The sequence below is a fragment of the Lactuca serriola genome, chromosome 1 (assembly GCF_051521515.1).
Source record: "Lactuca serriola cultivar US96UC23 chromosome 1, Lser_US96UC23_V15, whole genome shotgun sequence".
NCBI lineage: Eukaryota > Viridiplantae > Streptophyta > Magnoliopsida > Asterales > Asteraceae > Lactuca > Lactuca serriola.
The window spans coordinates 230,347,059-230,366,319 of NC_136408.1; the positions used below are offsets into that span (position 1 = coordinate 230,347,059).

Consider the following 19,261-nt stretch of genomic DNA (forward strand, 5'->3'; position numbering starts at 1 on the left):
CCAACAACTTCCACCAACTCAAGACTCCAGTCTTCAGTTGTCTGACTGTAAAGACAGTCTTCTGTTTGTTGCTACAGTCGCAACTTTCAAATACCATCTCCATTTCGGAGATCCAATCCATTATCTCAACAGGCTTTGGGCTTCGAGAAAGACTTGGCGGCTTGGCGCCCAAGAAGTTCTTGTACATTCGCCCATCCTTGTTGTTTCTCCTTTCCGGATCGTTCCTTCGTTCTCCTTGAGTCCCAACTTGACTCATCATGCGACTATTGTTCCCTTCCTCCGATTGCTTGGGAATTAATTCAGGTTCCTCAATAGGTATGATAGGTTCATCCCTATTATCATGCAACATTTGTCGCACCTCCTCCCTTTGTTCGGTTAGCATAGCCTGAATCATGGCTTGCACCGCAGCCATTGTTATTGGTTCTGGTGCTGCTGCTACAACAGGTATTTGCTCAATCACTGGCGGTTGATTCCTGTTTTCATCCGCATTTCCAACGCCACTCCTCGTTCTCACCATTTTTGATCTACACACCGAATAAGGTGAAATTTAGATCTTCATTCACGATAGATATTCAAATCATCCTTATTACTCCGAAACGTTTACATGCTAGTTCTAATACCGTAAACATACGCTTAGAATCCTACACACATAAGGTTTCCAGATCCGGTCGGCAACAGACCGTAGATCCCAACAATTAATATCATTTATGGCAACATATAACATTTAGCACATAAAAGCATTTTAGGAAACTTTCCTAAAATAAACTAGTGCTCGTGTCTAAAATTCAACAGACACACAACTCACAATTCCACTTAGCATTCTAAGTTTAAGTCTAGAAATCCTACAAATTCCTAGTTCACTTAAACTAATGCTCTGATACCAACTGTGACATCCCCAAAATCACGGCCAGAAAAGACCGTTTTTCATTTATGCTTTTAAAATATTTTCAGAGTAAATCCTTTTGATTTGAAAGAGTTGTGGAATTTTTTCCCAAAACAAAACATGATAAAATAATATTTATCAAAGCATTTCATCAAGAGATACATTTTCATTATATAGTCAAGACTCGGGATGTCATGTTCCGATACAGACCATAAAGCATAAACGATAACATTACAAGTCATTCAACAAATATATACATATACAGACTTGTAAACAAAACAACTTGATGATTCAACCATCTTATGCCCTCGCGCCACTACCTGTAATACAAATAAAACTGAGTGGGTCAGGCTTGGGAGCCTGGTGAGCATATAGGGTTTTCAACCCACAATAAATAAGTTATATTTAATTTCACCAACCAATCACTATCCCAATTACCCATTCCCGTTATCCTCACTTTACGTCCCTAAAATAACATCTATCTCAAGGGACCTAATCTAGAATTTTCATCGGGACGGACATCACTGTTAAGGGGTTTCCTCAACAATAGATATCCTAAAGGTAACCATGAGGGGGATAGAGTACACCGGTGAACACATCGTTCACAACACCTACAGGTTATGAACCTGCTAGCATTCCACTGGACTGTCTAGAAAGAGTCTGTGGTCGTTATCCATACTCCGCTGAATAACTAGATCAACAACAACAATATCGAGGCCTCTCATCTATTTATTACACACCAACTATCTACCCATGTTCTACCCAACATATTAGTAGATAAAATATATACTTTCATACATAGTTTGAAACCTGTATATCATTTTCATTCAATATATATTCCACATAACAGATGAGGCATACCCACGTAACACGTATTTCATAGAAAGCAATTCAGATCTATGAGATGGAAGAGGGTGAACATACATTCACACACATAACAACAAATTCTACACATAACATGTATTTCGTATAAAATACTTCGTAGTTACGTGTTAGAAGAAAGTAACTACAAACTCACACGTATAAACCACAATTTACTTAATACACTCAAACCATACTTGTATTATTATCGTGTTTATGAAAGGTAGTATACACTCACTTGATCAGAAGATGATCAGACAACACTACGACTTGCAGAAGTAGTAATCCTCAGCAGATCTGGAAGATCTCTACAAAAATCAAACTTCTCGCGGGCAGAGCTTCGGCTCGGGAACCGCACTTCTCGGGATCTTCGGGATCTCGGGACATGCCTCGGGGCTCGAGAATGATACCGGCGCTTCGGGGTATTTCTGGCACGCAAATCAATGCAAAACGGGAGAGAGAAGAGAGAAAATTAGCAAAAGAGCCGGCTGCCCTCACATCCTATTTATAAGAGGCTGGAGCCTCAGAGTACGCGGGGCGTACGCGTCCGAAATCGTCACTGCGTTCGTCATCCGAAGCCACTTGCTGCGAGTGTCGACATCCTCGGAGTACGCGGGGCGTACCTCGGATCGGATCGCTGACTCCCCTTCGGATAATGCCGGATTTAAAGATTAAAAATAAATACAAATTAATTAATAAACTTCGGAAATTCATATCTTCTTCATACGAACTCCGTTTTCGACGTTCTTTATATCCACGCGAAGGTGAGACTACGCTCTACAACTTTCGTTTAGACTCGGTCGGCTAATTTTGACTTTATTTTTATTATTTATTTTTAATAGGCCGCGACAGAAAAACTTCATTATAAATTCATAACTTCTTCGTTTGACGTCCGTTCTCGCCTAACTTTTTATCGCTTCGATACCAACAACGAGACCTTCGATCCTCGTTTAGAATGCTTCGGCTAAAAACCGCTCGATCTCAAATCGAGTATTTCAGGCTGCATACCGCTAAGTCGAAACTTCGATAAATCATAACTTCCTCATACGAATTCAGATTTGGTCGTTCTATATGTATTCGGAAACCTCGTTTGAACTACTACAACATTATCCAAAGATATTAAGTTTATTTTACACTTAAATTTTGACGCTTATTTTTATTCTTAATTAATCAAACCACATAATTAAGCAATTAAGCACAAAACACATAATACTCAAATAATACACTCTTATTATTTCAAAACGAGTTACAACGGTTAACCTAGACTATTACATTGCTAAAAATGGCAAGCCCGGAAACACAGACGTTACGCGAACCATATCCAACAAGGTTTGATTACGCCTCTCAGCCACACCATTCAACTGTGGTGTCTTGGGAGGTTTCAATTGTGAGACTATCCCACATTCCCTTAGATAGTCAAGGAACTCTGAACTAAGTTACTAACCACCACGATCGGATCGAAGCATCTTAATGTTCCTGCCCAGTTGATTCTCGACTTCCTGTTTAAATTCCTTAAACCTTTCGAAATTCTCTGACTTATGCTTGATAAAGTAGACATATCCATATCTACTGTAATCATCAGTAAAAGTCAAATAATAACGATTAGCATCCCTTGTGGCATGTTTGCATGGTCCACACACATCCGTGTGTACAAGGTCCAACAAACCTTCACCCCTCTCACACGATGTCACACCCCGCTAAAGCGGAAACGCAAGGTATGACAGCGATAACGGTTTCATTGCAAAAGATAAAGATACATCACCATAGCAGTATTTAAAAGTTTACAACCCATAGCTTAAAAGAAACAAAGTACAAGTTTTTCCAAAACAACATTGATCAAAATATAACTTCATAATAGCTTCAACACGATGCAGCATGCTCTATGATGATGAATCTTTAAAACGAGCGTCAACTATGAAAATAGTTGGTGAGTTCACAAGTTTATAAAATCGAGCGTAAAATAAGGCTTTTCGTAAATGCAAGTACATTGCTTTAATGATAAACAAGTTGATTGCTATTAATGAATACTAGTGTATTTCTATAACGAGAAACGAGTTTGTATGTGTATGATCAAACAATGAGTCTCAACCAAACCTATGACTGAAGCCCTATCGAGATCTATGCTTATTGTTCCATAGATGAATATGGTATCATGCACTCCAGCAATAGGGCGAGTGAGGAGTTGTCAATTCCTAATAGCGCTATCCATAATGACCATTGGCTCAAAGAGTTAATGGTTAAAGATAAGGGAAGGGCCTTAGTACGATAAGTTCTAATGTTCCGTGTTGCATAAACATACATAAAGAAACATAGCAATACAATAGCAATCATGTTTGATAATAAACAATTTAAATACATCATGCAAACGATAGTTTTCTGAACATGCTTTTCCACCCCAAAACATAAAACTGAAAATAGGGGAGTGCGTGAATACTCACGATGTTTCGTGTAGGCACAAGCGGTACTTCGGGGTGCACCAACGTCTTACTACCGGGATCCTACGACATCAAACACACACTAGTGACTTTCCATGTCGAAATCTAATGTTAATATACTAAACTCTACATATAGTGAAATGCCAATTTATGTTTTAGTATTGGATTTTATATTAATTTGTTACACTTTTTCTGAAATAATGAAATTCTACAAGTCGTGTGATTAATTACAACTTTGGAATATTAATTTTCCAAATTTTTAAGTCTCTTTAACAACATAAATTCACGAAAAATAGCATTCAAGGGATAAAAATTCTCAAAATTTTATTTAACTGTTATTACTCAATACTAAGCTGGGAAAAATATAAAAATGGATTTACAAGCTGTTTAATTATATTTTATGATTTATGAGCATTTATTCCAATAAAAATTGAAATAAACAGAAAAAAGTTTCCAAAATTACCCAAAATTTTTATTTAACTGTTATTATACAATCCTAAGCTGGAAAAAATGTAAAAAATATTTTTCAGTGGGTATTTATATTTTTCCTTGTTTTATTCCTTTAAATAGTCATTAATTGAAGAAATAATATTAAACAGTTAAAATAAATCACCATAAATTTTTGTAACATCATTTACAGTATAAATAACCTGGGAAAAATATAAAAAGTGGTTTTCATAATGTATAAACTGGTTTTGGGTATTTATGTGTATTTAAGTGTATTTTAGTGCAATTAACTTTAGAAAATAAGAGAAAAATAGTTTACAGTTGAGAAAAATCCTCAAAGTTTTTATGTAACCTCCTACTGTACATTATGATACTCTGGTAAATGTTCATAAATTTTGGATAATCAGAACTATTTTTCCCATTTTTAGACCATTATAATTACCAAAAATTGGTAAAAATAGTAAGACATGATGTAAAAGCTTAAAATTATTGTATGGAGTCACCCATCACAGGTAAGGTATGCGAAAATTGTTAGATACAAATTTCACATTTTCTAAAGTGGTTTTGTGATTTATTATGCCCTAACAAAAAGAAAATCGGAAATCATATCAAACAATAACAAAAATGGATGAAAGTTGGTGAGGGGTCATCATTCACCATAAGGATCATCTATGAATTTATTCAGGATTTATTGACCTCTGAAAGTATTTTATGTGATTTATGCCCTTGGTTTTAGCAATAATTTTAATAAATCAAAGAAATAATAAAAGCTCTTGAAATTTTCCAGGTTATCTCATGCATGTGAGGGCTTTCAAAAGGAAAAAATGTTAAAAATGTATTCAGAAGGGAAATGAGGGTAATGAATCTAAACAAATTAAGAAAGGTTGCATGCAATGGTGCATGAAATGTAGATGTGGCTGAAGTTCATGAATTTGTGTAGCCCATTCAGTGAGGTTTGAAGCCAGGAAATTTCAGAAATCATTCACTAGATATGTTAAGTTTCTAAAGTATTTTTCCTCAGATTTATGGTTGGGTTTAAGGCTATTGATCATGCAAGGCAAAAATAGTGATCACAGAAAAAGAGCTGTATGCGCAACCATTTTGTAAAAATTGCCAAAAATTGGATATTTAATATTTTACAGTGAGAGCAGTTGGGTTTGAAATGTAAATCGTGGAACTATCCAATACAAAAAAAATATCATGATTTGGTTAGGAAATGACCGAGTTGTGGCCGTTCAAAGTCGAACAAAGTAATCTGGCAGATTGCATGTTTGTTTGTGTGCATTATTAGGGTATTTTGACAAGAACATCATGCATGCCTTTGTTAAGGTCCGATTTCTAACACATGCATGGAGTGAATGAGCATCCAAGATGTACTAAAAATGGTTTAAATGCTTTTGGTCATGCAAGAACACAAAAGAAATGGAGAAGAAGATGAAATATTCGGTTTTGATGTCACATGAATATATATGCATCTTTTTCACTCCTTGCATGGGTTTGATCCCGGATTTTCACCATCTCAAACACATGCCTTGTGTTATGGTGAGAATCTACAAACCACAAGGGACAAATAATGATTTCTAGCCATGGAAAGGCATAGAATCCGAAAAGAAGAGAAAACTAAGAAGGAAAAGGAAGTAGAATCATGAAACTATGGAAGAAGACGATGTTGTTTACCTTGGTTATGGTCTTGAGCGAAGTAAGAACACTTCAAAGTCTTCAAAATCTAGAAATTTGGCAGAGGGATGAGAGAAATTTCGTGAGTTAGAGAGAGAGAGGAAGAGAGTTTGTGTGTGAAGAGAGTGGAGTGTGAGAGAGTGAAGAGAGAAGAGGTAGAGTGTAGGAAATGAGTTAATGATTGAAGTTTTTGGGAAGAGGGAGCATGGGGAGAGGGGAGATGGCCGGTTTTTTAGTGGGTTAGGCCTCCTCTCTCCTAATTTCAAATTTTATAAAATTCCCTCCATTATTTTTATAAAAACCCTAATTTTTATAAAAGTGATTCTTTAAGCAATTTGATTTATTTAAAAATCTTATTTTTAACTAATAAATTATGATTAATGCATGATAATTTATATTTCTATTTCATTGGTTATAATTCATAATTTGATTAATAAAAATTTGATATTATGAAGTTTATAGACAAACTTTATAAAGTTTTTAAGCTTTATAATTTATAAGTTTGGATTTTTGGCTCTTTAGGGTTTTTGGAACATTGTTTGATGTTCATCATCATATGAAGTATAATTAGAATATTTTAATTTATTTTTAGGGTTTTATACCCTTTTTCAATTATAACAAAGCTTGAAATCTTCATTCTAATTATAGCATTGGCATTTCCTATTGTAGTTAAGCAACTTACTAGAATTGTAAGTGTCAAGTATAATAGTCCTAGATCTTAGTTGGATCCTAGTTTATGCAAGAATTTTGACCTAATTTTTACTACTAGGTCATGGCATGTTGTGCATGAATGGTTTTTATAAAGATGCATGAGTCCGAAAATGACCTGAATTGACAGTTGTCACACACGAGCCTGTGAAGGGTGACTTTGTCATTTTTCCAAGTAAGCATGATTCGCAACTATCATCTGACTTTAGGTCAAATGACTCCAAGAATCCATCCTTTTGGAGTTGGCCTATGCATTTCTTGCTTATATGTCCAAGACGACAATGCCATAATGATGCTTTATCCAAGTTATTATTAACAGAATCAATACACAATACATTATTTCCTAAGTTATCAACCACAGATACTGTTTCGTACACGCCATCACAAGGTAATGCTTTAAAATAAAGAACATTATTAAAGAAAGCATTAATCGAACCAACTTCATTATCAAATGAAAAGGTGAAAACCTTGTTTATACAATGCATGAAAGGAAATAATATTTCTTGCCATTTCTGGCGAATAACAACACTTATTCAAATCTAAACTAAACCCACTACTTAGCGATAAAGTATAAACTCCAATCTTGGTGACAGGTAAAGGTTTCCTATTCCCCATGATTAAGTTTATTCTTCCTTGCTCCACAATCTCACTTCTTCTTAGTCCCTGAAAATCAGAACAGATATGAATACCACAACCGGTATCAAGGACCCAAGAGTAAGAATGGGGTGAGTTATTAGATAAGATAGTGTAAATACCTGCATGGTTGGGTTTAACTTTCCCATCCTTCACATCTTGCTGGTATTTTGGGCAGTTCCGCTTCCAATGTGATTTTTCGTGGCAATAGAAGCATTCAGCCTCTTTTTGGTCAGAAGAAGGAGTGACAAAACCTTTCTTGGTTCCACTTGAAGAAGAGCCATCAAGGGTCCGAGCCTTGGTACCCTTAGAAGAGCTCTTTCTCTTCTTCCCTCGACTTTTCCCGATTGCCAAAACCGGAGTAGAGTTTGGAGTAGGAGTGTTAACAACCGACTTCCCCTTAAGACCTGTTTCTGTGGTCTTGAGAAGTCCCTGAAGTTTGCTGAGTGTGACCTCTTCCTTATTCATGTGATATGTCATGCGGAATTGATCATAGCACGATGGTAAGGAGTGCAAAATAATATCTATTGCAAGCTCCTCAGGAAAGTTCACATTAAGCTTCAGCAATCGATCCACATACCTTTGCATTTTCTGCATGTGGCTCGTGACGGATTCCCCGTCCTTCATCATGGTTGTTATCATGGAGCAGATGATTTCATACCTCTCTTGTCGTGCACTTTGATGGTATCTTTCCATCAGATCTTGGTGCATTTCATAAGGGTAGAAATCCTCATAAGACTTTTGGAGTTCCGCTGTCATCGTGGCCATCATGATGCATGCCACTTTCGTAGCATCCCTTTCATGTGCCTGAAAGTCAGCGAACTCCTGAGGAGTTGCAGTGGTCTCATCAATCTCCTTAAGCTCCTTGTCAAGGACATATTCTTTGTCCTCGTAGCGGGTAATCATCCTAATGTTTCTGATCCACTCATTGAAGTTGGATCCATCAAAAGTGACTTTCCCACACAATTTCATAAGGGTAAATGAGCCATTAGGGTTAGAGCCATAAGCAACATTGTTTGAAGACATCTGAAAGAAAAGGACAAGATTAGTTTAGATATTAAGAGAATCCTTAATAAAACACCCAAATGTAATATTAAGGCTAGGACCCAATCACAATATATTATAACTTAGAAGAGGTATGTCGTAATCCAAGCTATAACATATTTGAAAGGTAGGTGAATGACGATTCACCAATTTCCACCACGAAAACCGAAATATTAAATATTAGGTTTTTGATTGGTTCTTAGAAATTCCTAGATTCTTTGAGATTCAATGAACTTTTCAAAGGCATGTTTCAATCTCGAGTGTGCCCTCCAAGTTTTGTGACTGGGATACCGAGGATCATAAAACGAGGTGTGAAGTAACCATGCAAATCACGTGGTACCCTTAAAGTTTATCACTCAATCGATGTGTCGGTAAACCACACACGCTCCACCGATACTATAATAAACCTTAATTCACCCTGTACCTACCTTGTTAAGTCCAAGTTAGTGTGTCGGTTAACCACACATGCTCCACCAACGACTTAAACAAAGTGTAAAGTGTAATTTCATGGATTAGCACCTTATTCACAGTTTTCCTAAAGTAACTAAGATTGGAAATTTAATAAAACATTTAGTTACTTTATAATATTTATCATGCTTTTAATGAGAATTTATAAGTCCGTGTCTTACCCGTTCGGCTAACGACCCTTCACCGGTCAAGCAAGCGGTGGGTGAGAGTGGATACCCATTAAGTTGCCATTTTATAGAGGACAACCTTATAGACCGGCTTCGTGAATGAGGCGTACTAGCGGTAAGACGACTTTGTTCTTATACATATATATATATATATATATATATATATATATATATATATATATAATTATTAAATCATAATAATATAAGTATAAGGGTTGAATTTTAACTTTTAAAATTCTAAGGGTTGGAACTAAAGTTTTTAACATGACTTTACTTGTTCCAAAACTTGAGGGCAAGTTTTATAAACTTTCAAAACTTTTCATTTCTTGTAACTTATGAGTTTATTAGAGTAATAAAAATGAAGACTCTTCATTTTTCTAACTCTTGTGTTCTTTTAATGGTTTTAACTCAAGTGACTTTTGGTTTTCCATAACTTGAGGACAAGTTATGGACTCCATTAAAACACATTATGATCAAGAATTAAACTACCCCATAGGTTACAAATAATTCCTATGATCGTCTAAACATCATAAGATCAAGAACATGAATATGAACACTTTCATGAATCAAAATTACACTTAAAACTTTTGTAATTTTCATAACTAGTTGTTGTAAATGGATTAGCAAAGACATTACACCATCTAAAACAAGTTTTCAAGTACCAAAACAGTTTAGGGTAATGTTTCTAGTCCATTTCCAGAAACTAAAGTCGAAAATATGCACTCTGTGGCTCCTACTCGTCGAGTGCATGAACCTACTCGTCGAGTAGGTTGAAGATACAAGTGAACTCGGCGAGTCTCACTCGGCGAGTTCATCAGGCAGACAGCAAGTTTTTCGTCTTTTTTCCAACTTTTAAGCACAAATAACAAACAAACAAGCCTAGGCTCTGATACCACTGATGGGTTTTGAGCATTCTAACACTTCCTAAGTGTACATCCAACCCTAATAACCTTGGATCTATGTTTGTCTAATTATCATGCAAAGTTGAATTCCAAGGTTATATTCCTATCTAGCATACATGGGGAACAATTTTTAACTTGAATGAAAGATAGAATAACTTACCTTGTTGTTGCTTATGTTCCTTGAAACCTTGTGATCCTAGCACTCCAAGTGTGATGCCTCAAATGCTTCACACAACACCAAATGCTCTTGGAAAGACTTTTGAGAGAATACACACTTCTTGAAATCGGCCTAGCCCTCTAGTTTCTTATGTGTAGCCGATTTTGGTGGGGAATGGGATTCTTATATAGTGTTGATACATCTAGGGTTACACCATGTAAACCCTAATGTGTCATGACTCTTCATTTCCATGACCCATGGGTTTGTAACTCCCATGGAGCATCCATGGAGCATCCTATGGGTGGAACCCAACTTCATAATCCATGGAGCCTCTTAGCCCACTATACAAGATATGAATGATTTACATAATCAACCCATATATTTAATTAGTTATCTTTTGATCACTTAATTAATTCCAAATTAATTCTTTGATCAAACTAATCAAATAATATTATTAATATATTAGAACTTATAATATATTAATAATCTCCAAGTGTTATTCCTCTCATTTAGTCTATCCAATTGCATGGTTCCATGCAACCCAAATGGACCATGCCAGGTCGGGTCAAGTACTAACCAGAAATAGTTATGGGCTTAGACACCTTATCCAACAATGATATGATATGATTATGAGAACTGCATGCTAGACTAGGGCTAAGGATGTAGGAAGATGCCTTATTTTCCTGCTGTATGTGATTGCTGAATTACATGATAGTACGGATCAGTTAGTGATAGGATAGCCTGTTTAGGTTATGCCTGATTGTGTGAGCCTTAGAATCGCATGCTAGTATAGATCCCTAACAAGAGGATAAACTGATCTGATTGGAATATGTTTGTTAGATTTTCCATTGTCTGAATGCTGCTTACTTGGTGCTTTGAGGGACCCTTAGTAATGTGAGCTATCTACTAAGTGAATATGCTATGTCGCGAATGGCTATATTCATGAGGTAGCTAGTTGACATTAGTGAGAAGTTCTTTAGCAGGTAAGGACTGGGTGAGTACCGGAACCTAGGAAAGCCTACGATATGTTTCAGTGGGTTAGTAGTGAGGCTCAGTGAGACTTGGGTGTACTAGTTTAGGAAGTGACTTGGAGGATTCAGGAGGATGGCTGAGGAAAGTATGGATAGGTGTGGAAGGTAGTATTCGGCCCGTACTACTGAAAGGACATGAACCATACTCGAATCAGTGAGAGTCTCAGAGAATCTAAGAAGCTTCAGGGAAGAGTTTGTGACCCAGTGTGGGGACAAAGGATGTTCCAGTTGTTGCACTTAGCCATTGGCAAATTGGCAAGTGAGCTAGTGAGCGTGACAGGGTGTTAGACCCTGAAGGATATGATTTCCAAGAGTTGCAGATGCAGGATCCATTTGGGAGCACTCTGGAAAGAGAGGTGCGTTCCAGGTGCGTATAGTAGAGGGTCCCGAAAAGAGACCCATCACTTCTGATCATCGGGTGAACGGCTATCAGGGCCTGAGTCAGTGCAGCGCGTACGAGAAGGTACACGAGGGAGTTTGTTACTCCAAGGGTTTAGGCTGCTACAGGGTAGCAGGGTTGGTCATTTCAGCAGAAGGGGATCAGATTTCAAGAGTACTCATCGAGATTTCCGAGGATGGGAGATCTCAAGGTTTAATCGGTGATTAAACGCTAGCATGGGCAGGCACACGTTGTCATCAGTGGGATATTAGAAATAGAGGAGGATTGGGAGTCCTTCAATTCTCATGTAATGTGAAGACTTAGTCGAATCTAAGTGGGGGAGAGACTTTTTATAAAGTTCTCCAACTGTGACTTCTGGTTGCGCTAGGTGCAATCTCTTGAGCACCTTGTCAATCAGAAGGGTATTCTCGTTGATCCAACCAAGATAGAGGCGGTGATGCAGTGGGAGATTCCGAGGTCTCCAACCGAGATTCGGAGTTTCCTGGGTCTAACGGGTTATTACCAGAGATTTATACGGGACTTCTCTGAGATTTCGGTTCCTTGACCCGATTGACCAAGAAGTCGATGGCCCTCCACTGGGGGCCCGAGCAGCAGGCAGCCTTCGAGCCTCTCAGATAGCGGTTGTGCGAGGCACCGATTCTCACCCTGCCAGAGGGTGTAGATGATTCCGTGGTTTACGGTGACGCTTTGATCACAGGCATCGGTATGGTATAGATTCAGTGGGGTCACGTGATTGCAGATTTCGGGAACCAGGGTAGAGTTTTGGTTAGGACTCAGGTTCAGTGGTGTGTTAGTTCGAGTGTGTGTTCGAACCATTTTGGAAAGTGTTGTAAGACTACGGGGGTAGCCGTAGCATTCGCTAGCAGTCAGACTGTTTGGAAAGTGTTGTAAGACTACGGGGGTAGCCATAACATTCCTAGCAGTAAAATAGTTTGGAAAGTTTTGTAAGACTACGGGGGTAGCCGTAGCATTCACTAGCAATCAGGTGGTATGGAAGGTATTGTAAGACTACGGGGGTAGCCGTAGCATTCACTAGCGATCAGTTAGTATGGGAGGTGTTGTAAGACTGCGGGCGTAGCTATAGCATTCACCAATGGTTAGTTAGCATGGGAAGTGTTGTAAGACTACGGGGGTAGCCGTAGCATTCACTAGCGGTCAGATAGTGATAGAGTGTCGTGAGACTGCGGGTGTAGCCGCAACATTAACTAAGTTGGTAGTTGGCATGAGAGTGTTGTTAGAACGCGAGAGGAACAGTAGTACCCACCAGTTCGGGTGTAACAGTGAGGACATGGAAATCCACTGATTGGATTTCGGATTTACCCAGATGGATTAGCTCTGGTTGAGCCAGTGATAAGACTATAGGAACATCACTACATTTATGAGATCTGGGAAGTAATGGACTGCTTAAGGGTGTTGTGACGCAAGGATACCATTGGTTAGCTAGCAATCACTTTTAGTCTCGGATTGGATGATGACAGGATGCGACGCATGGACCCGATCGGTTAGATCAGGAGGTTGTTAGAGCCACAGTGGCATGATAACTAGTGGCAACTAGTTTCAGAGAAGGATTTCGTTCAGAAGTCGTGTAGAGCGACTGTATAAGAGTCTTTAGGCTCCGTAGTCAGGTTGAAACCTGATGTCTCAGACGACTAACAGATGAATTGAGACAAGAGAGGTCTCGGTGGATGTTGGGAAGCATCTATGTAGTAGCATACTGCTTCAGGCAGTTCAGTGTTCGGATAGTTTTAGCGTCTGGGAAGTATTCGTATTTGTATTTGGGGATTGCAAGTTCGGACGGAATAATAGATTTTTTTTTGGGTTATGCCAAGTCACTCGCAGCGAGATTAGCTGAGCCTTGGATAAGTATAAGTGATTTGCAGGGATAATTGGGTACGTGATCATGTTTTATAGTAGGAACCACCATTTATTAGAAGTTGAGTGGTCCGTGGAGGGATAACTAGACTGGGTCCAACGAAAATGATTCAATATGAGTGGTCTGTCAAGGATTCAGACTATCCCGAGACAACAGATTTCGGATGGGGTAAATGAGATCTTGTTGCGAGGAATTCGTTCACCTTCAGATTTTAGGGCTCTGCGAGGATTGGTCATGGCTACACTGGGAAGGTTAGGGTGTGCCCAGGATGGTGATCATGTCTCTAGAGTGGTTGGGCAAGTAAGGAATGGTAAGGATTGATTTCAAGGACAAAATCTAATTTAAGTGAGGGAGAGTTGTAATATTCTGTTTATTTATTAAATAAATAAACTAATTAATGAACGTATAGTAGCCTTAAAATAAATAATTATATATCAAAGGAGGGTTTCGAAGGGCTAATTGTCATAATGTTAGAAGTTAGGGGTTAAAAGTGTAAGTTATGGACCCCATTTGTAAATAATTACAAAGGCAGGGGCTATTGGGTAATTGTTGGGACTTCTTTTGAAAGAGATTTTGGGGCTAAGGGGCAGTTTGGTAAATATTGGACCTGAGTTGTAATGGATTTATAATGCTGGGGTAGAAAGGGTAAATATTGGATTGTTTTTTAAACAAAAAGGGAAGTGAGGGGTTGTTTTCGCCATTATGGGAAACTCGTGTGAGAGCCGGTATATAAGGGTAAGAGAACCTTAACCCTAAAAGCATCACCCCATGTTGCAGCCGCTGTCTCACCCCTCTTATACCTCCCTTCAGCTGCCACAACAAGAAACTACCCTTAGCCGCCATCGTCGGTGTCAGGTCCGACCACTACCTCCTTGACGTTGAAGATGCAGTCCACCGCACCCAAGATCGCCGGCAAAGCTGCTGCCAGCGACGAAGAGCAGCAAAAGGATGCCAGCAGCGGGCTGTCACTGCCCTCCCCCGGTGAAACGAGCTATGTTTGCCACTGTGCATGTCGCGTGTGTGGATACAAAGTTCTCGGTAATGATTGTAACCACTCATCTACTCCTTTCTCTTCATTCTTTCTATGATTTGGAGTGGTTTATGTCGACAGGGGCGGCCGATGGTTTTAGATCACCGTTTTTGGTGTTTCCGATCGGAAATAATTTGGGGTCCAGCTCGTGTTTACGAGTGCGTGTGTATGTTTGCTCGGCTAGGGACAAAGAAAAATCACCGCCACCACCATGAGGTGGTGGCTATCGTCGTAACTGTTGTTGCTGCTGTCGTTTTTGTGTTGCTACCGCCGCCTTGAGCCGTCAGGTGGGTGGCTGGAGTGTTGTATGCAGTCTAAAGTTTATGTGTGCGTGTTCTTCAAGCCATAAAGTCGAGGACCGCCACTACCACCACCGTGAGGTGGTGGCTGCCGCCATGTGCCGCCTATGTGCGTTTATGTTAATTAGTGTGTGCGTTTATGTTAATTAGTGTGTTCTTTATTTCTGGATTTGTGCAATGTAAACTGTAATCATGTCGGAATAATAATAAAAATCACAAAACCACCACCATAGGGTGTTGGCTTCCGCCTCGTGCCGCCACCAGCCACCGTGTCGGGTGGCGGTGTGCCTTGTTGGATCGTGACTCATTAGCAATGTTTGGAAAAAAGGACTAAGAAACCCTAATGCACCCAAGGAGGCCTAATGGGCCTTGTAAGCCCTAATGGTCCCAATAAATCCCTAATTGACATTAAAGCCCAAACATGTGTATAAGGGGCTTAGTGAACCCTAATGGGCCTATTGAGCTAAGATGGGTTGGAAACCCTAATTAGGGTTTAGAAAACCCTAATATTGGATTTATAAGCTTGGACTTATTGAGACCCACTTGTGGGCCATTGGAATGATTGAATTGTGTGATTAAGCCCAATCACACCGTATAACTTATTTAGAAGAATGATGGACTTAATGGATTAAGTCCTTAATAGGTTAAGTAAGAAATCCTTAACCCTAATCGTCATTTTATGTGAAACCCTAATTTCACATGGGTGTGTTGTTGGGCCTTCTGTTAGGCCTTGATGATTGTGTTATTAATGGGACATCCAAAGCCAAGCAAATGGACTAGATTATTTAATGGGCCTAGGGTCAGGCCCATGTAAGGGGTTTGGGCCCAATTTGGAAAAATTAGGCAATAGATAGGCCATAGTTTGGGCCTTAATGATTATGAGATATTGGGCCATTAGAATACCAAATGTTGGACTGGACTTTTGGTTAGGCCTTTGAATAGACATGTAAAGGCTTGGGCCCAATTTGGAAAATTGGGCCATATGTTGGGCTTTGAGCCATAGTTGGACTTTTGGGCGTTGGATTGGGCCTTGGGCTTGCATAAATCCAAGTTTGGGGTAATGTAGTAATTATCCAAAGTATGTACTCATGGTTATGTAGTGGAACCCAATTTTTAATTGGGTGTTATTTTCATGGTGACAATTTGGGAATCTGTCAACCAACAGCTGGGGTTGAGTCTGCGGGACTTCAGGAGTGTGGATTGTGTCTTCAGGACTTCAGCAGCATGAGGTGAGTTACCATCCAATAGGAGTGGGTCTACGGCCACAATGCCAACCCACTAGTAGGAGTTATTTGATAGACAATTGTCTTTGTGATAATTATCTGGTGTGTTGTTGTCTGATATGCTTTATGTGCTAAGACGCTATGACATATGTGTTAGTAGTGGTACGGCTGATATAGCCCATAGTTACCGGTTGAAAGATACCAAAGGGGTAGATAGTACCAATGCATGCCTAGCAGTATGATCACGATATGTTATTATGTGATAGTGGTAGGGGTGAAATAGTCCCCGATTGTCGGTTGAACGATACCGAAGGCAGTTACCGGTTGAAAGATACCGAAGAGGTAGACAGAACCCATGTACGATATGTTATTAAGTGACTAGTATGGTTATGATATGCCATTATATGATTCAGTATGTTTATGTTATTTTATCATGGAACCAATATGCTTATGATTTGTTGATAGGGGGTGAAAGAGTTCCCGATTACCGGTTGAAAGATACCGATGGTGGATACCGGTTGAAAGATACCGATGACAGTTACCGGTTGAAAGATACTGATGTTGGTTACCGGTTGAAAGATACCGATGGCAGTTACTGGTTGAAATATACTGAAGGGGTATACAGAACCCAGGCAATGCTTATATGTTTGTTAATGATATGTTGGTATGTGATCATTATGTTATGATGTTAGTATGCGATTGATATGTTATGTTGTTAGTATGTGATCAGTATGTTTATGATATATTATTATGTGATGGTGGTAAGGGTGAAATAGTATCCGGTTACCAGTTGAAAGATACCGATGCAGATACCGGTTGAAAGATACCGATGGTATTATGTGGTATGTGGTATGATGGGGGAACTCACTAAGCTTCGTGCTTACGGTTTACAGTTTTGGTTTCAGGTGCTTTGTTTTCAAAGGAAAGGAGCCGGCTCGATCGCAGTGCATCACACTATGTTATCTTCACATGAGATCTTTGGGATTACACTCTGATATGCTTTTATGATAAAATTCTTGATTATTGTCACTTGGGTTTTATGTAATAACCTAATTAAAAAAGAAATTTTTGGCCTTGAATTTTGGGATGCTACAAATACATACCAGCCACAACATCAGGTGTTCCGCGGAACTCCTCCGTTGTCAGCTGGAAACCTCTCCCACGAGCCTTCGGAACTTCGGCCTTCACCGGCCAAACATCAGTAACACGCAATGCAGCCGGAGTGGAACCCTGGGCTGATCCCTGAACAAGCTGAGGGCACTCGAACTCCCAATGGCCGATCTGATTGCAGTGGAAACAAACTGTGAAACCCTTGGGGAAATTCTTCGCCATATTCCCACCTTGCCACATTTGTAGCAAATCCCTACCCGGCAAGATGTGACAACCAAAATTTCTATCTTATACAAACCTTACATTTCAATCTAGTCGAACTTACTTCTACTAACTTTTAGCACCTTTGGTGTCCGTTTGAGCATTCTGAGCTTTAATACCTCAAAGAATTAAGTGAGGGAATGTGTCAGTTGAACTTGTAACCTGTCAAACAAACCTTGGACCATCAAAAGAGGAGTTCACGGCCAAACACTTGGGTTTACGGCCGTAAACTCCAAGTGGCCGTGAACCCCTTGTATAAAGGTGACACTTAGCCATTTTTCCTTTCATTCTTCACTTCTAAGATAGAGAACTCGACATTCTCTCCCAAGGATCTTCAAGACTTCCTTTCGATCTTCACAAATGTATGCAAAATCTTCCATCAATGTGTTGATTACATCATTCCTACTAGATTCATCTTTGAATCCACCCACAATTCCATTTTTTATGCATAGATCTTCAAGCTCCTCAAGAACAGCAAGAACACTTGTGTGTTTTGGGCCGAAAACTCCCTTTCTTAGCCTTCAAATTGTAAGTCCTTAACCCTTTTACATGTTTATAAGTTAGTATTATGGATTAGGGGATTGAAAACATCAAAAATCAACCAACCAAGGGAGTTTACGGCCAAGGCAATCTCCCTTGGCAGTAAACTCTATTAAAGGGTGCATATTTACCCTACATTCCTTCATAAGGCTTGGAACTTGCCCTAGAACACCTTCCCTATGAGCTAAGGACATTAAACATTGATTTAGTACAAGACAACATGGGTTTACAACCGTAAACCCATAAGGGCCGCAAACCCTTGGCCATAAACTCATGGAGAGATTACTCCTTGACCGTAAACTCCAATACACACCTCTACAACCCTTAGATGCAACCCTATGATCTTATAACACTTGAATCAATGTGTTTTCCATGTTCTAGGGTGACTTTACTTGCTTAATTAGTGTTATAATCACTAATTAGATACATACATACATATATTTTATATATATATACATATATATATATATATATATATATATATATATATATATATGTCTTTATATGCTAAATAGGATCATTGTGTGTGTGTTCACGTGTTCACTTGACACCTAGCACCTTATCCAACACTTTCATCCAAACCACTCACTACAGGTGAGTTCATACACCTTAATCAAACTTTTAAATGATTTTAAATGCTTTTATGGGGGGAATACAAGTTGAGTATCATGGTTATTATATCAATCACATGTGATTAATAACTATCAAACATATGGATTTACTATACTTTCAAACTGTTTTACCAAACTAATGACTTCAAACTGCTTATCAAACTATTTTACATGTTAAACTTGTTAACAAATTCACTTTTTTGTATCAAACTTTTCGATACATTCAGTCATACAAACGATTCTTCTAGTAAACTATAATAGGTATAGTTTAGGGTTATACTACTCATTGGATCCTTGGTTATATATTATGTATATATGTGTAGATATAAAGACTTTTATCTCAGTTCAATACATTCAGTCATACAAACGATTCTTCTAGTAAACTATAATAGGTATAGTTTAGGGTTATACTACTCATTACTAATAGTTTAATGAAGCATACATAGAGTCGGTTCATTCATGAGTCAATACTTACTATTATGAGAAACTATACAACTTCTA

The 19,261-nt window shown here is 38.7% G+C and overlaps 1 pseudogene; it reads right to left on the reverse strand.

The window, feature by feature from the left end:
- The window catches only part of LOC145066574 (cytochrome c oxidase subunit 1 pseudogene), a 73,064-nt pseudogene extending 55,494 nt beyond the window's left edge, over positions 1–17,570 (reverse strand).
- Between the last annotated feature and the right edge of the window lie 1,691 nt (positions 17,571–19,261).